Below are 13,525 nucleotides of genomic sequence, written 5' to 3'. Positions count from 1 at the left end.
TTAAGTTAATAGTACATAAAAATTTATAAAGTGAAATTTAAATTCACTTATATATTATAAATTGAATTTATTTTAATTTAAAAATATTTATTTGAGATACCCATCAATTCTTTTTTCTTTTTTAGATTCAAATTCATTTAGTCTATTAAACAAGAATTAAGAGTTAAACTCAAATTAATGTATAAACTTGAATCTATTTTAATATCTCTAAAACCTCCTTTATAATATTCTAATAGTAGAAGATTTACTTTTCTTGATGATCACATTATTATAATCATTTAGTTAATATTACTTTTTACTAATTTGAATGACTCCTTTGAATGAAGTGAGTAATATCATGTTTTGATATCTCATTTGACATAATTTTTTTGTTATTAGATAGTCCAACTAATGTGATAAAAGCAGAAATCTAATGATTAAGTAAGAAAATTGAAGTTGGTCCATGAAATGTCAGGTGATATATATGATTAAGTTGCCGACGAAAGTTAATGGTTGTGACAATGATTTAGAAAATCTGAGAATTGAAAAATGGATATTAAGGGTGAATTAATTCACCAGAATAATCCCATAGTGGATTCCTGAGGTCATAAACAACCAAAACAATGAGAAAGAAAGTGATGATATTTAATTTAATTTCTGATTATTTTTGTGACCAGTTCATTTAATCAAATTTTGTTAAATTTATTTAATATTTTATACTTATCTTAGAATTGAATTTAAATTATTTATACTCTTTGACACATTTTTATTTTAATGTTGACTCAAATACGCTTGAAATATTAAATAAACTTAACAAAATTTGATTAAAAAAAATAAATCCACATATTTCGAAAGATAAAAGACTAAATTAATATAAAATTTTAAAATAAACTAATTCTAAAATTCACTTAAAATTAAATAAACAAAAACATATTTAACTCTTCATTTAAATAACTTTTATTATAATATATATTAGTTTTGACTTAATTTAGAAATAACATGAGGACTTTTTTGGTGAGAATCTACATGTATCTTTTTGGATAGGATTAAAATCTATTGTCCAAACCTTGTCCCCCAATCAGAATTTGACTTTTAAGAATCCTAAAAAGATGCTTTGTTTTGTCTATGAAATATGATGTCTTTTAACAAATAAAATGGATCTCTGATATCTTGTTCTTTAGTAATATTAATTTATCCGTTTTTAAATTATTATATATACATATATGGACAAAGTCGTACTTTACAATAATTATTCAATCGTCGGAAAAAATAAATAAATTGTATATTCACTAAAAGCAATAAAAATTATCATAACATAATCAAATAAAAGATAGGCTTATAATAATAATATACAAAATTTGAAAGAAAAAACAAAAAATTAAATACGATAACGTTCTTAAAAATTAAAAATTACCTTAAATATTTGATTGAATTTTTCTCATGCTAGGTTCTTGAAAGAAAGAAACTTACTTTTAATTTAAGTATAAAATTTACATTTATATTTGAAAAAACTTACCTTCATTTCTTTTCTTACTGCCACATTTTTAAAGTATTTTTTTAAGAGATAAAGAAAATTTATTTATCATTAAACTAAAATATAAATCACTCACAAGAAACGTTTTATATCTTTTGACAACAAAATGATAAGACCCTATTTTTTGTCTGGATCAGATCAATTCAACTCAACCTTCAATCTAAATTGACTTGTCTAAATTTTTTGTCTGACTCATCTAAACTTATGAATTCTTTTTTATCATAATTAATAAGTAATTTGAGAAATTTTAATTTTTTTCTTTTTTTAATAAATTTCAAATTTTATTATTTTATTTATTTAAAATACTTTCTTAAAATTCTTCATTTTTAATTTTCTCATCTAAATATGTCATTTTTCTTTTAATTCCTTATCTGATACAAATATATTGTTATGCTCTTTTTTCATCCATTTAGTGGTTAAGTTTTTTCATGCTAAACACAAAATATTTGTTATTAATGAATTGTGTCTATCTTATATAAGATATCGTAACATTACATTATTTAACTCAAAACCTAATTCATCTTACTCAATTTTATTTAAGGTGACAATTTCAACTCATTTTCAATTCCTAATAGCATAAAATATTTTTTAAAATAAATCTATTAGATAAATTTGTTGCATTTGTAAGCTATAAAAAGAGAATGAAATGGTATTAAGAAGAATCATAACCTAACACCGAAGTTTATAAGTAATCACAAATTTCATTTCTTCAACATTTTAGTGGACCCCGTTGAAGATAACATTTTTTGTGAAGATACTGAATCAAGCAAAACCACAAGTTTTGTCTTTTTAGGATTTTCACAATAGGAGTGCCCTTTATAATGTTGATTATGAGGTCTATATTGTAACCTCCCTATCACACTCTTATAATATAGAATGCAATGATAACCAAATATAAAGCATATAAATTTTAAAGTATAGGTTAAATACAAATTTTAAATAAAACTCAAACCATTCAAATCTCAAATGCACGAGTTAGTTAATTAAAGGCTTAAATACCTTTTTTGTCTTTATTTTCGTAGTGTTTATTGCGGATAGTCCTCATTTTAACAAAATGTTTAAAATAGTCCTCATTTCTGTAGAATGTTTAAAATGGTCCTTATTTTCTCCATTTCTATAGAATGTTTATTTGCTCATTTTCTGTAACACCATGTACAATGCTCCGTTAATGATTTAAACGGACTATTTTAAACATTATGTAGAAATGAGGACTATTTTAAACATTCTGTCAAAACGATGACCATCCGCAACAAACACTACGAGAATGAGGATCAAAAAAGTATTTAAGCCTTAATTAAAATAATCTATTTCAAATTTATAATTTGTAATTTGTTTGAAATATATTTTTAGTTTTTAAACTTGTACGCAAAATTAAAATTTATTTTTGTTCCAAACTTTGATACAATTTAATTTTTAAATTTTAAAAATAAATAAATATAATCTTTTTAAGTCCACTACATGAGATTTTTTTGACAACGTCTCATTGATTTGATGTGTTGGTTCATACTCATCTCATCTATTTTATTTCGTTTGACACATTTCAGTTTAAAAGTTAGATTAAAATATTGTCTAACACATGAAAAGTTTTCATACCATTAAATTAAAAGGACTAAGTATTCAATTTTTAAATTTAGAGATCAAAATTATCAAATATGGAAAAAAAATAAATTTTAATCTTGTGTACTTGTTTATAAACTAAAAAAATATTTAAATCATAATTTTTTTTTTATTATTATTGACATTGACTTGGGAGGATATTGTAGAAGGGAAGAAAATGTATTGAATAGGGTGTGTCTGTATCGAGCCGAAAATTCCGTGAGCACATGGAGAATTTGTAGTGGAATCCATATTGAACATTCCAGCACCACTGTAACCAATAGAAACATAAAGCATAAGATGGTGGAATATTTGTGTCATTCTTGTCCTAAGACTTCTTAATTGCTTCAAGGTTTATGTAAGTCAACCACCACATTCGAAACTTCAAATCTTAAAAGTTCATCTCTTTTATGATATAACTCTCAAATAAGTTGTGTATTTAGGATAATAGTAGAAATCTGTAAAAAAAAAAAATCTAAAAACTACTTTGCTTTTACCATTGAAAAATAATTTAATTAGTTTTAAAATTTATCGTATTTTTAATTGAGTTTTTATTAAATTGTTTTGATCGTTGTGTACTAAGTCTTTATCATTTTTTTTAACTAAGAAATGCATTGTCATCTTGTTTACTTGTATTAAAAATATAAGATTATATGGTTAATATAAAAATAATATTGTGGTTAATGGAAAAATTATGAGTGACTTTATTATTTTCATTAAAAAATACTAATGAGATCTGAGCCTAACCACATAAGATACTAACACCACTCTCAACCCAAAACCTTAAGGCAATGGGTTTATGGGCCTTAATTTTTATATGGTGCTCTACTTTCTCAATTCTGGTCAATGTGGGACTTAGACTCACACTTGAATTCTTAACAACGATGTTATCATACTCTCCGATTATAATTTGAGAACTTTGTAATGTTTTTTATTCTTGTGCAGTTTCATAATTTTTTTTCTCATTAAAACTTATCTCTTGTGACATGAAATTAATTATTTCAAGAATGCTTTTCATCATCAAAACAAACATAATTTGGGAATATGTTTAGTGAAAATATACTTTTAATAGTGGTCCAAATACATTTGTATATAATATCACATCTATAATGAGAAGAACAATCCCTATTTTGAAACCAATGCCAAATTCAACTCCAAAAGTCAAACATGTCAAGATCTTCAAATGGAAAGGTTAGGCAATAAAACAATATTGTATATGGAGAATCAATGAAGTGGTTCAACCCTACACTAGGCAGCTAAGTTGCAAAGGTTGAGAGGTGGGGTTGTAAACATTGGCTATTCATTAAAAATAAACACAATGCACTTATAAAAAATCAACCATGGTACAAAAGTTATCTAATTATCAACTTTTTTCATTTGAAAATTCAACATAGTTAAAAGTACTATGATACATTATTGTGAATCTAAATGACACATTGTTATGAATCTAAATCTTACAAAATTGAAAAATTTACAAAGAAGACTCATTAACTCATTACAATAAGAGTTTAGATTAAAATTAATATCAATATTTGATGGGTGTCAGATTCAAGTCTCAGTACTATTATGGATCTCCTTGAAAAACCCATTAATAGTAGTCATGATACATAAAAAATAATACATAAAAAATTACGTATAATTTTTTTAAAATTCATGTTAGATATCATAATATTTACATTGATTCTTATCATTAAAGATGACAAAATATTCACAAGTATTTACGAGTAAAATTTGTAAAATATAATAGATATTGTAAGTATTTCGATTACTCATTTGTTAATGAAACAAATATAAATATTATGGTACCTGACTCATACATTAATCATTATTAATGAATTTTATTTAAATATTTTAAAAAAATCAAGTGACCAAATAAAATTATTAATAAAAAGAAATTAATTATTAAATAATTATTGTATATTTCAAATATATTTCTCAACTAATATTTAAAATGTCAAATAAACTTAACCAAATTTGATTAAAAGAATTAAATTCATATATTTCTATATTTAAGGATATTAAAATTAGTAAAAGTTTGAAGGAATGACTAATTTTAATTTTCACTAAAAGTGATGAGACTAAAACCATATTTAACCATTTAAAAATTATAAAAGAATAAAAGGTATTCAAATTAAAACTAATTTTTATTAATGTCTAAAAAATATTTCATGACAATATATCCATTAAATATATTCATTTGATATTATTTAATATTTGTCACAGAATTTATATGAATATGTATTTTTTTTTCTCATCCTAATAATTTTATATTAACTTGAATATGTATTTTCTTTTTCTCATCCTAATATTTTTATATTAGTACGTTCTAACTTTCTATTTGACTATAATACACTGGAAACACAATCAAAATTCGGTTTCGAGAAAACTCAATTCTGTAAAACGTGCTATTTTATAAATAGAACCTCCAATATATTTGAAGAAAAAAAATGGAATAGTGTACTATTTATGTGAAAAATTCTCGATCCTTCATATCTTGAAGGACTTATATTAACTTTGTTTATTCCACGAATTGTTTTTGACAAAAATGTAACCTAATTTGATGATTGTTTGGATCCTAACGATGAGTTCAATTTTCTATGATGAGAGGCATAGAATTGGAGCTTTTTTAACGATTCACGGCAACACAATTTGATGCATTTTGTAATGTTTAACAATTATTTTTCCTTCGTATGAGTCAATGACTTGGAAAATGACATGAACGGGTTAATGTTTCTCCTCAATCAAATTGCAAAGACAATGATTTCCATAACATTTCGTGCTTTACTTTGGTGGTCGACACTAATTATTAATTCTTCTTGCTACAACCAAAGTTTTGCTATCGTCAATTGTTTTCTCAATATACTACTACTAAATATTTAAATTGGTAGCGAAAGATAAAAATCTAAATAAAATAATTCTAATATATATATATATATATATATATATATGAAGTACAAATCTCATGTTATAAACTGATTTTGTAGAATTAAATTAGGTTTAAAACCAATTTTTAACAATAAATTTATTAAAATTATTTATATACACAAGTTTATTTTTTATACGAATTGAATTACACAAATATAGACAAAATTTTCAAAATTTCATTTATTTAAATTTTTAACTAAAAATCAATGTACTTATCTTTTAGTAGTTAGCTTGAATATTTAGTTTTATCATATATGTTTAATAATTGCTGAGGTTGGATATGTAATCATAGTTGGAAGACAACTAAATATTTTAACCAATGGTAGAGAGAATAGAACTATACGCACTTCAAGTAAATGATATTAATAGTAAAAAAATAACCAATTCATTGAATCAAGAGCCAAATACTTCAGCATTATTGCTTTACTTGAAACCTAAGTACCAAAAGTAATATTAAAAAATTGAATTAATTCAATGATTGTGGACGTATTTAAACAAAACATTATGGGCGAAAATAATGAATTTTCCAATGACAAATGCTCAATTATATACCTTCTTTTCTTAATAATTTTGATGCCAATAAGAAAATATATTCTAATAATATTTGAGATACATATTACATTATACCCTAAATAATTTTTTGTCCGAAGCTCTCCTAATTTTAATAAAAAAGTTTCCGAAGCACTTCTAATCTTAATTGGGTATAAGAACATAAATTTTATATTTTATATATATATATATATATATATATATATATATAGATATAACTTTTTATTGATGTGAGAATTTAATAAATATGTAAATTATTTTTTTACTTATTTGATTAAAAAGTTAAAATTTATAGGAATGAACTCCTTTAAGAATGATAACAATTTTCTGTCCATTTTTTTTCATGAGTTCCTTTTGTTTTCTTCTATACTCCTCCTGGAATCTAATTCTTCCTCATCTTTTGAATATTAATGAAGTGGAAGTAAGATTTTTGCAACAAATCGTACAATATATTTTTAACCGTCTATACATATAGGTAAATGCAATTTGTTCATTTTATTTTGTTAGGAGTCAATCCTGATTTTCAATACATACAAAATTCTTAGATTTGCATGTGATCTTGTTGTGTTTCAAATGAATCATCATCCCTTGGTAGTCATGAAATCTGAATCTAATTTCCAGTAGGTTTTGTTGTATATAGGGCAAGTTTGAGTAGTGTGGGGTGCCTAAGGAGTACTTCAGTAGACTTCTTCTTTAAGATAAGAAGAGATAATCATCTATAAATTTTCTTTTTTAAACCTTGGTGTGAATGAATAGTTAATTTCTTCTTGAAATGTTGGGTTTTTGCATTGAAAATAAATATGGGATTTATGTGTTTTGGAATGTGACTTTAATGTGGATATGAGAGGATTGACAAATAGGATTGAAATAATGGTAAATTGTGGGTGATTGTAAGAAAAAAGATTATGTGAATGTTATGAATTTATGATAACTCTTTAAAGTGTGTTTGGATAAAGCAATTTAAGAGACTAATTCATTTATTTGGAGAATTTGAATTTCTTTATAATAAAATGACTTGTTTGGATGAGAAAATTAAAAGGAAGTTGAAATTGAAGAATTTTAAGAAGATATTTCAAATCACTAAAATAGTAGAATTTGAAATTCACTCAAAAAGGAATGAAATTGAAATTTCAAAATTTTTGGGATTACTCATTGTTCAATATTAGAAATGTCAATTGGGCCTAGACGACCTAGATGACCTAGATAGACTGGGCTAGTCCGACGATCCATACGGGTTAGGCCGACCAGACGATCCAGACAGACCGAGTAGGCCTGACGACACAGACGGGTCAGGCGGGCCTAACTACCAAAACGAACCAAGCAGGCCCGACGACTCAAACGGGTCAGCGAGCTTGATGACCCACACGGGTTAGATAGGCCCGACAACCCAAACACTTTGGACTCAACCCCAAACGGACACGACAAACCTCACAACCATGACAGGTTAGGCTGGCCAAATAATCCAGACGAATCGGACTGACCTGACGACACAAACGAGTCGAGCAGGCCCGACGACCCATATAGTTCGGGCAGGCCCCAACGACCCAGACGGACCAAGGTGACCTGATGAAACATATGGGTCGGGCGGGCTTGACAGCTCAAACAAGTCGGTCAAGCCCAACAACCTACACCGCCCAGGGGGCCCAATGACCAAATGTGTCAGGTAGGCCCAATGACCCGATTGACTCGTTGACCCGACAAGCCTGACCGACCTGATGACCTAGTCGGGCCTAATTGGCCCGACGACCTAGAAGGGCCCAAACAGTCCAAAGACCTATACGGGCCTGACCAGTCCAAAGACCTAGACATGCCCGACTAGTCCAACAAACTGGACGATACCGACCGACCTAACGACCTTGTCAAGTCGGGCCGACCCAACGACACAGACTTGTTAGGTGTGCCCGATGGCACAAACGGGCTCGACAACCCAGATGGGTCGGACGGGCCCGCCGGGCCAGTGAACTAGACGGGTTGGGTCGGTCTGGGTTGGCGAACTTAACGGGAATGACTGGCTTTTATAAGCTGTTAGGCTAATCAGGCTTGTCTAGATTGTCGAGTCAACCCAACCTAGCCTGTTTGGGTTTCTCGGCCAAGCTGAGTCGTCGAGTCGAACTGACCCATTTGGGTTGTCGAGCCCGTTTTCAAATTTATCATGAAATCAAAAAATAATTAAGCCTAAAATAAATATGTTTAAAATGAAATTTTATCTCACAAGAAATTCAATTATTTTATCCAAACAAGAAATTGAAATGTAAGGTATTTTAATTTCTTTATCCAAACAAGTTATTTAGAAAATGAAGAAAATTTAATTGCAAGCAATTCAAATACAATGTATTTCAATTTCTCAACATTCTTGAAATGCTTCATCCAAACACAAGGTTAGGGAAAATAAGTTGTTATGAAAAATTGAGAAAGAATTTGTGATGATCATAGGAGTGACTTGTTTGCATGTAATGTAGATACATATATTTGAGTAAATATAATATCTTGTAATAGCATGTGATAATCTTAAGATCTGAAATTATTTTAAAACTGGTTTAGTGGATATCGTTGGGTGATCAAGGCTGAAGTCGAATCAAGCAAAGGTCCTCTGACACTGCTTTCCTGAGTGGGACTTGCCGTTGGACATGGTCGAATAAATTTTGGGTTTTTGTACTTTTACTCCCACTGGGCGACATCTCTTTGAGTTTAAACTTGTATTAAACAATTAAAAGTTATAATTTTTTGCTTGAAGTAGTGATGTATGATTAAGTCCAATAGTTATTTTCATGGAAAAATACTACTGGTTGGGTATCAAAGTGTATCGAATGAGAGGTGAAACTATCCTAAACTTAACTAGTGTCTAACTCGCATATGGTAGGCCATCTAGGTGGTATGAGTTGAAGGAGACTCTATATATATGACGCACAATATGGTATGAAAAATAATCATACTCAAGGAGTTAGAGGGGTTAACCCTATCATGGCTTTGTTAGAGACATTGGTCATGAGTATTGGAACTCTTGGAAATTCAAGTGTGAATCTAAGTCCCATCACTAACACAAAAAAGGCCTTCAACGTCACCTGTTTAACGTCTGCTCAAAAGAAGACCCACGTAAAAAATGACCGGTGGCAGTTTTGTAAATAACTGGACAAATTTAACGTCTGCCCATCAGCGCCCCGACGTCAAGTAACGTCGGCCCACCAGCGCCCCGACGTTATCTTAAAAAGGACGTCGGCCCCTCATCTCCCCGACGTCAAGTGACTTCGGCCCCTCATCTCCCCGACGTTAAGTTACGTCGGCCCCTGCTCCCCCGACGTCAAATTACGTCGGCCTGGCACAGCACAGACGTTGATTTTTTCCTAAAACCAGCGCGAACCCCTCTCCTCCCCTCTGTTACGTTGTGCGTTCTTCTCCTCCGTGCCGGCGACAACGAGAGCCACCATTGCAGGTCAGTTTCTTCGTTTTTCACCACTGAAAATTGTTGGGTTTTGATTTGTGGATTGATTTAGGAGTTTTGAACCGAATATTTTTCGTTTTCGTCCCCATTTTGCAGTGTTATTCTTCGTCTCCGTGGTGTGTGAAACGGAATATTGGCCTCGCACATTCTCCCCTCCGTGCCGGCGACGACGCCATTGCAGGTACAGTTTTTCATTTTCCACCACTGAAAGTTGTTGGATTTTGCTTTGTGGATTGGTTTTGAGTTTTGAGCTCAATATTTATCATTTTCGTTCCCATTTGGTAGTGTTTTTCTTTCCCATATTTGGCCAGCCATTAGCACGTTCGGCCCCTAAGACCACTCTCCTCCAACTTCGATTTTGGTTTTGCAACGAGAGGTTAGCTTTACTTATCCTTCTTTTTGGATTTTGTAAGTGTGTTCATATTGTATGTTTAAAATTGATTTTTTTTTTACCGTTGTAGTTTAACATTTTGAATATTTTTTAGTTAGTTTTTTGGGTCTACTTTTTTATTTTGAATTTTTGTATTAATATTTACATAATTTTAAAAGAAATTTATGTTTATTGTTAGATTTCTTTTATTTAAAATATTTTCAATTTTATTTGATTTTTTAATACTATGGTTGCATTGTTGTTTTATATATGAAAATTTATTATAATTTTAATTAAATACTAAGCGAACCTTAGTTCCTGATTAAGATTTAGTACAAATGATTAAATTTTTAATCGTTTGTATTAAATCTTGAATTGTCCGATCGGACAGTTTGGAAGAATTATTTTTCATAATTTGTTATGATGCATACATTGAGGTTTATGCATAAATTTCACAAAATTTCGATTGAGGCTAATTTGTGTTGTTCTCTGGATGCATACTTGATTGTGATCATGATTAATCACTTTCATTTCGTGTACTTCAGAGACCAATGCGAAATGCTGTCAAAATTTTGTGAAATTTATGATGTTTGACTTATTTGTATGTGTTAGAAAATTATGAAAAATAATTTTTTCGAATGGGTAGGGCCTCACCTAGTGATAGTTAAAAGTTTGAGATTGATTGAGTTTTTTATGAACATAGTATGGATCGAAGCTAGATGAATGAGCGTCGCATAAGTGAAAAGTATGAGAAGGGGGTTTCTGAGTTTTTACAATATGTTCAAGAACACGCAATCTCAAGTAACGGGACATATTTTTGTCCTTGTGTTCGTTGTCTTAATCAAATACGTCATGACTTAGGAACAATGCGTGATCATCTATTCATCTTTGGTATAATGAGAAGTTATACACTTTGGACTTGGCATGGAGAAGTATTAGACAAGCCTACAACGTCACGAGGAACAGATTATGTAGATGACTGGATGAATGATCATTTAGAAGATATGGTACGTGATGTTGGGGAGGAGAATTTTGGAAAAGTTCATTTATATGATTCTCTTAAGTCTGATTCAGAGGAACAATTGTACCCAGGATGCACTAACTTTACGCGACTGTCAGCAACTTTGAAATTATTCAGTTTAAAAGCAAGGCATGGATGGACGGATACAAGTTTCACAGAATTGTTGGAGTTGTTAAAGGAGATGCTTCCAGAAAATAACACGTTACCTATCCGTAATTACGAAGCGAAGAAAGTTTTATGTCCAATGGGTTTGGAATATCAAAAGATACATGCATGCCCAAATGATTGTGTTTTATACAGAGACGAGTTTGCTTCACTGAAGGCGTGTCCAACATGTGGTTTATCGCGGTTTAAAAAGAAAATTGATGGAAATAGTGGCGATGAAGACAAAGATGGTCCACCTGCTAAGGTGATGTGGTACCTTCCTATAATTCCTAGATTCAAACGACTATTTTCCATTAAAGAAGATGCAAAAAACCTGAAATGGCACGTTGATGGAAGAAAGTGTGATAATCTTCTTCGACACCCAGCTGATTCTCCACAATGGAAGAAGATTGACGAAACATATCCAGAATTTGGTGCTGAGCCAAGAAACTTAAGACTTGGAGTTGCTACAGATGGTATGAATCCTTATGGGAACTTAAGTAGCAAACATAGTTCGTGGCCAGTTTTGCTGATGATTTACAATTTATCTCCTTTGTTGTGCATGAAGAGGAAATATATGATGTTGTCTATGATGATATCGGGTCCTAGACAACCTGGAAATGACATTGATGTGTACCTAAAGCCGTTGATCGATGATTTGAAACTATTATGGGAAGAAGGTGTCGATGTGTATGATTCATATTCTGAAGAATTGTTTTGTTTGCGTGCAATGTTGTTTTGCACCATAAATGATTTTCCAGCATATGGAAACTTGAGCGGTTACAGTGTTAAAGGTCATTTTGCATGTCCCATTTGTGAAAAAAACACGAGTTATATTCAATTGAAGCACGGTCAGAAAACTGTGTATACAAGACATCGAAAGTTTCTTCCTCGAAATCATCCTTATCGTAGAATGAAAAAAGCATTTAATGGAAGTCCTGAGGATGAAGTTGTAGCGAGACCCCGCAATGGTGAAGAAATATACAACCAAGTGGAAAACATTGACATTGTGTTTGGGAAACATCCAAAGAAAAAGACCACGGAAAAAAGCATTTGGAAGAAACGATCAATCTTCTTTAATCTTCCATATTGGTGTAAACTTGATGTACGACATTGTATAGACGTGATGCACGTTGAAAAAAATGTATGTGATAGCGTCATCGGGACTTTACTAAATGTAAAAGGAAAGACTAAAGATGGAGTTAAAGCACGACAAGATTTGGCTGAAATGGGCATCCGTTCTGAGTTACATGCACAATCAATTGGAAGACGAACCTACCTGCCTCCAGCTTGTCACACTCTTTCTAGAAAAGAGAAGCAAATTTTTTGTGAGTGTTTAAGAAGTGTGAAGGTTCCCCAAGGTTACTCTTCAAATATTAGTAGCCTTGTTTCTATGCAAGATTTAAAGTTAGTCGGTTTAAAGTCTCACGATTGTCATGTGTTGATGCAACAACTTTTACCAGTAGCTTTTCGAGCCATCTTACCTACTTCTGTCAGAGGTATTCTAACACGTTTGTGTATGTTCTTCAATGCCATATGCAAGAAAGTTATTGACCCTCGAGTGTTAGACGATTTGGAAAATGAGGCCATTAGACTATTGTGTCAATTGGAAATGTATTTTCCACCTTCATTTTTCGATATCATGGTTCATTTGATAGTTCATCTTGTGAGGGAAATTCGATTATGTGGGCCAGTTTTCTTGAGATGGATGTACCCAGTGGAAAGATACATGAAGATCTTAAAGGGATATGTCAAGAATCAGTATCGACCAGAAGCTTCTATTATAGAGCGGTACATTGCAGAAGAAGCCATTGAATTCTGCTCAAGTTATATGCCAAGTTGTGAACCAATTGGAGTTCCTAAGACTAGACATGAAGGTAAATGTGAAGGTAAGGGTGTGCGTGGAGTGAAGATTCAAAGTGTTAGTAGAAAATTAGTTGATCAAGCCCATTTGTACATCTTAAACAA

Source organism: Vigna unguiculata, chromosome 8, assembly GCF_004118075.2.
Source record: "Vigna unguiculata cultivar IT97K-499-35 chromosome 8, ASM411807v1, whole genome shotgun sequence".
Lineage (NCBI taxonomy): Eukaryota > Viridiplantae > Streptophyta > Magnoliopsida > Fabales > Fabaceae > Vigna > Vigna unguiculata.
Note: the sequence above shows the minus strand (reverse complement) of the source record.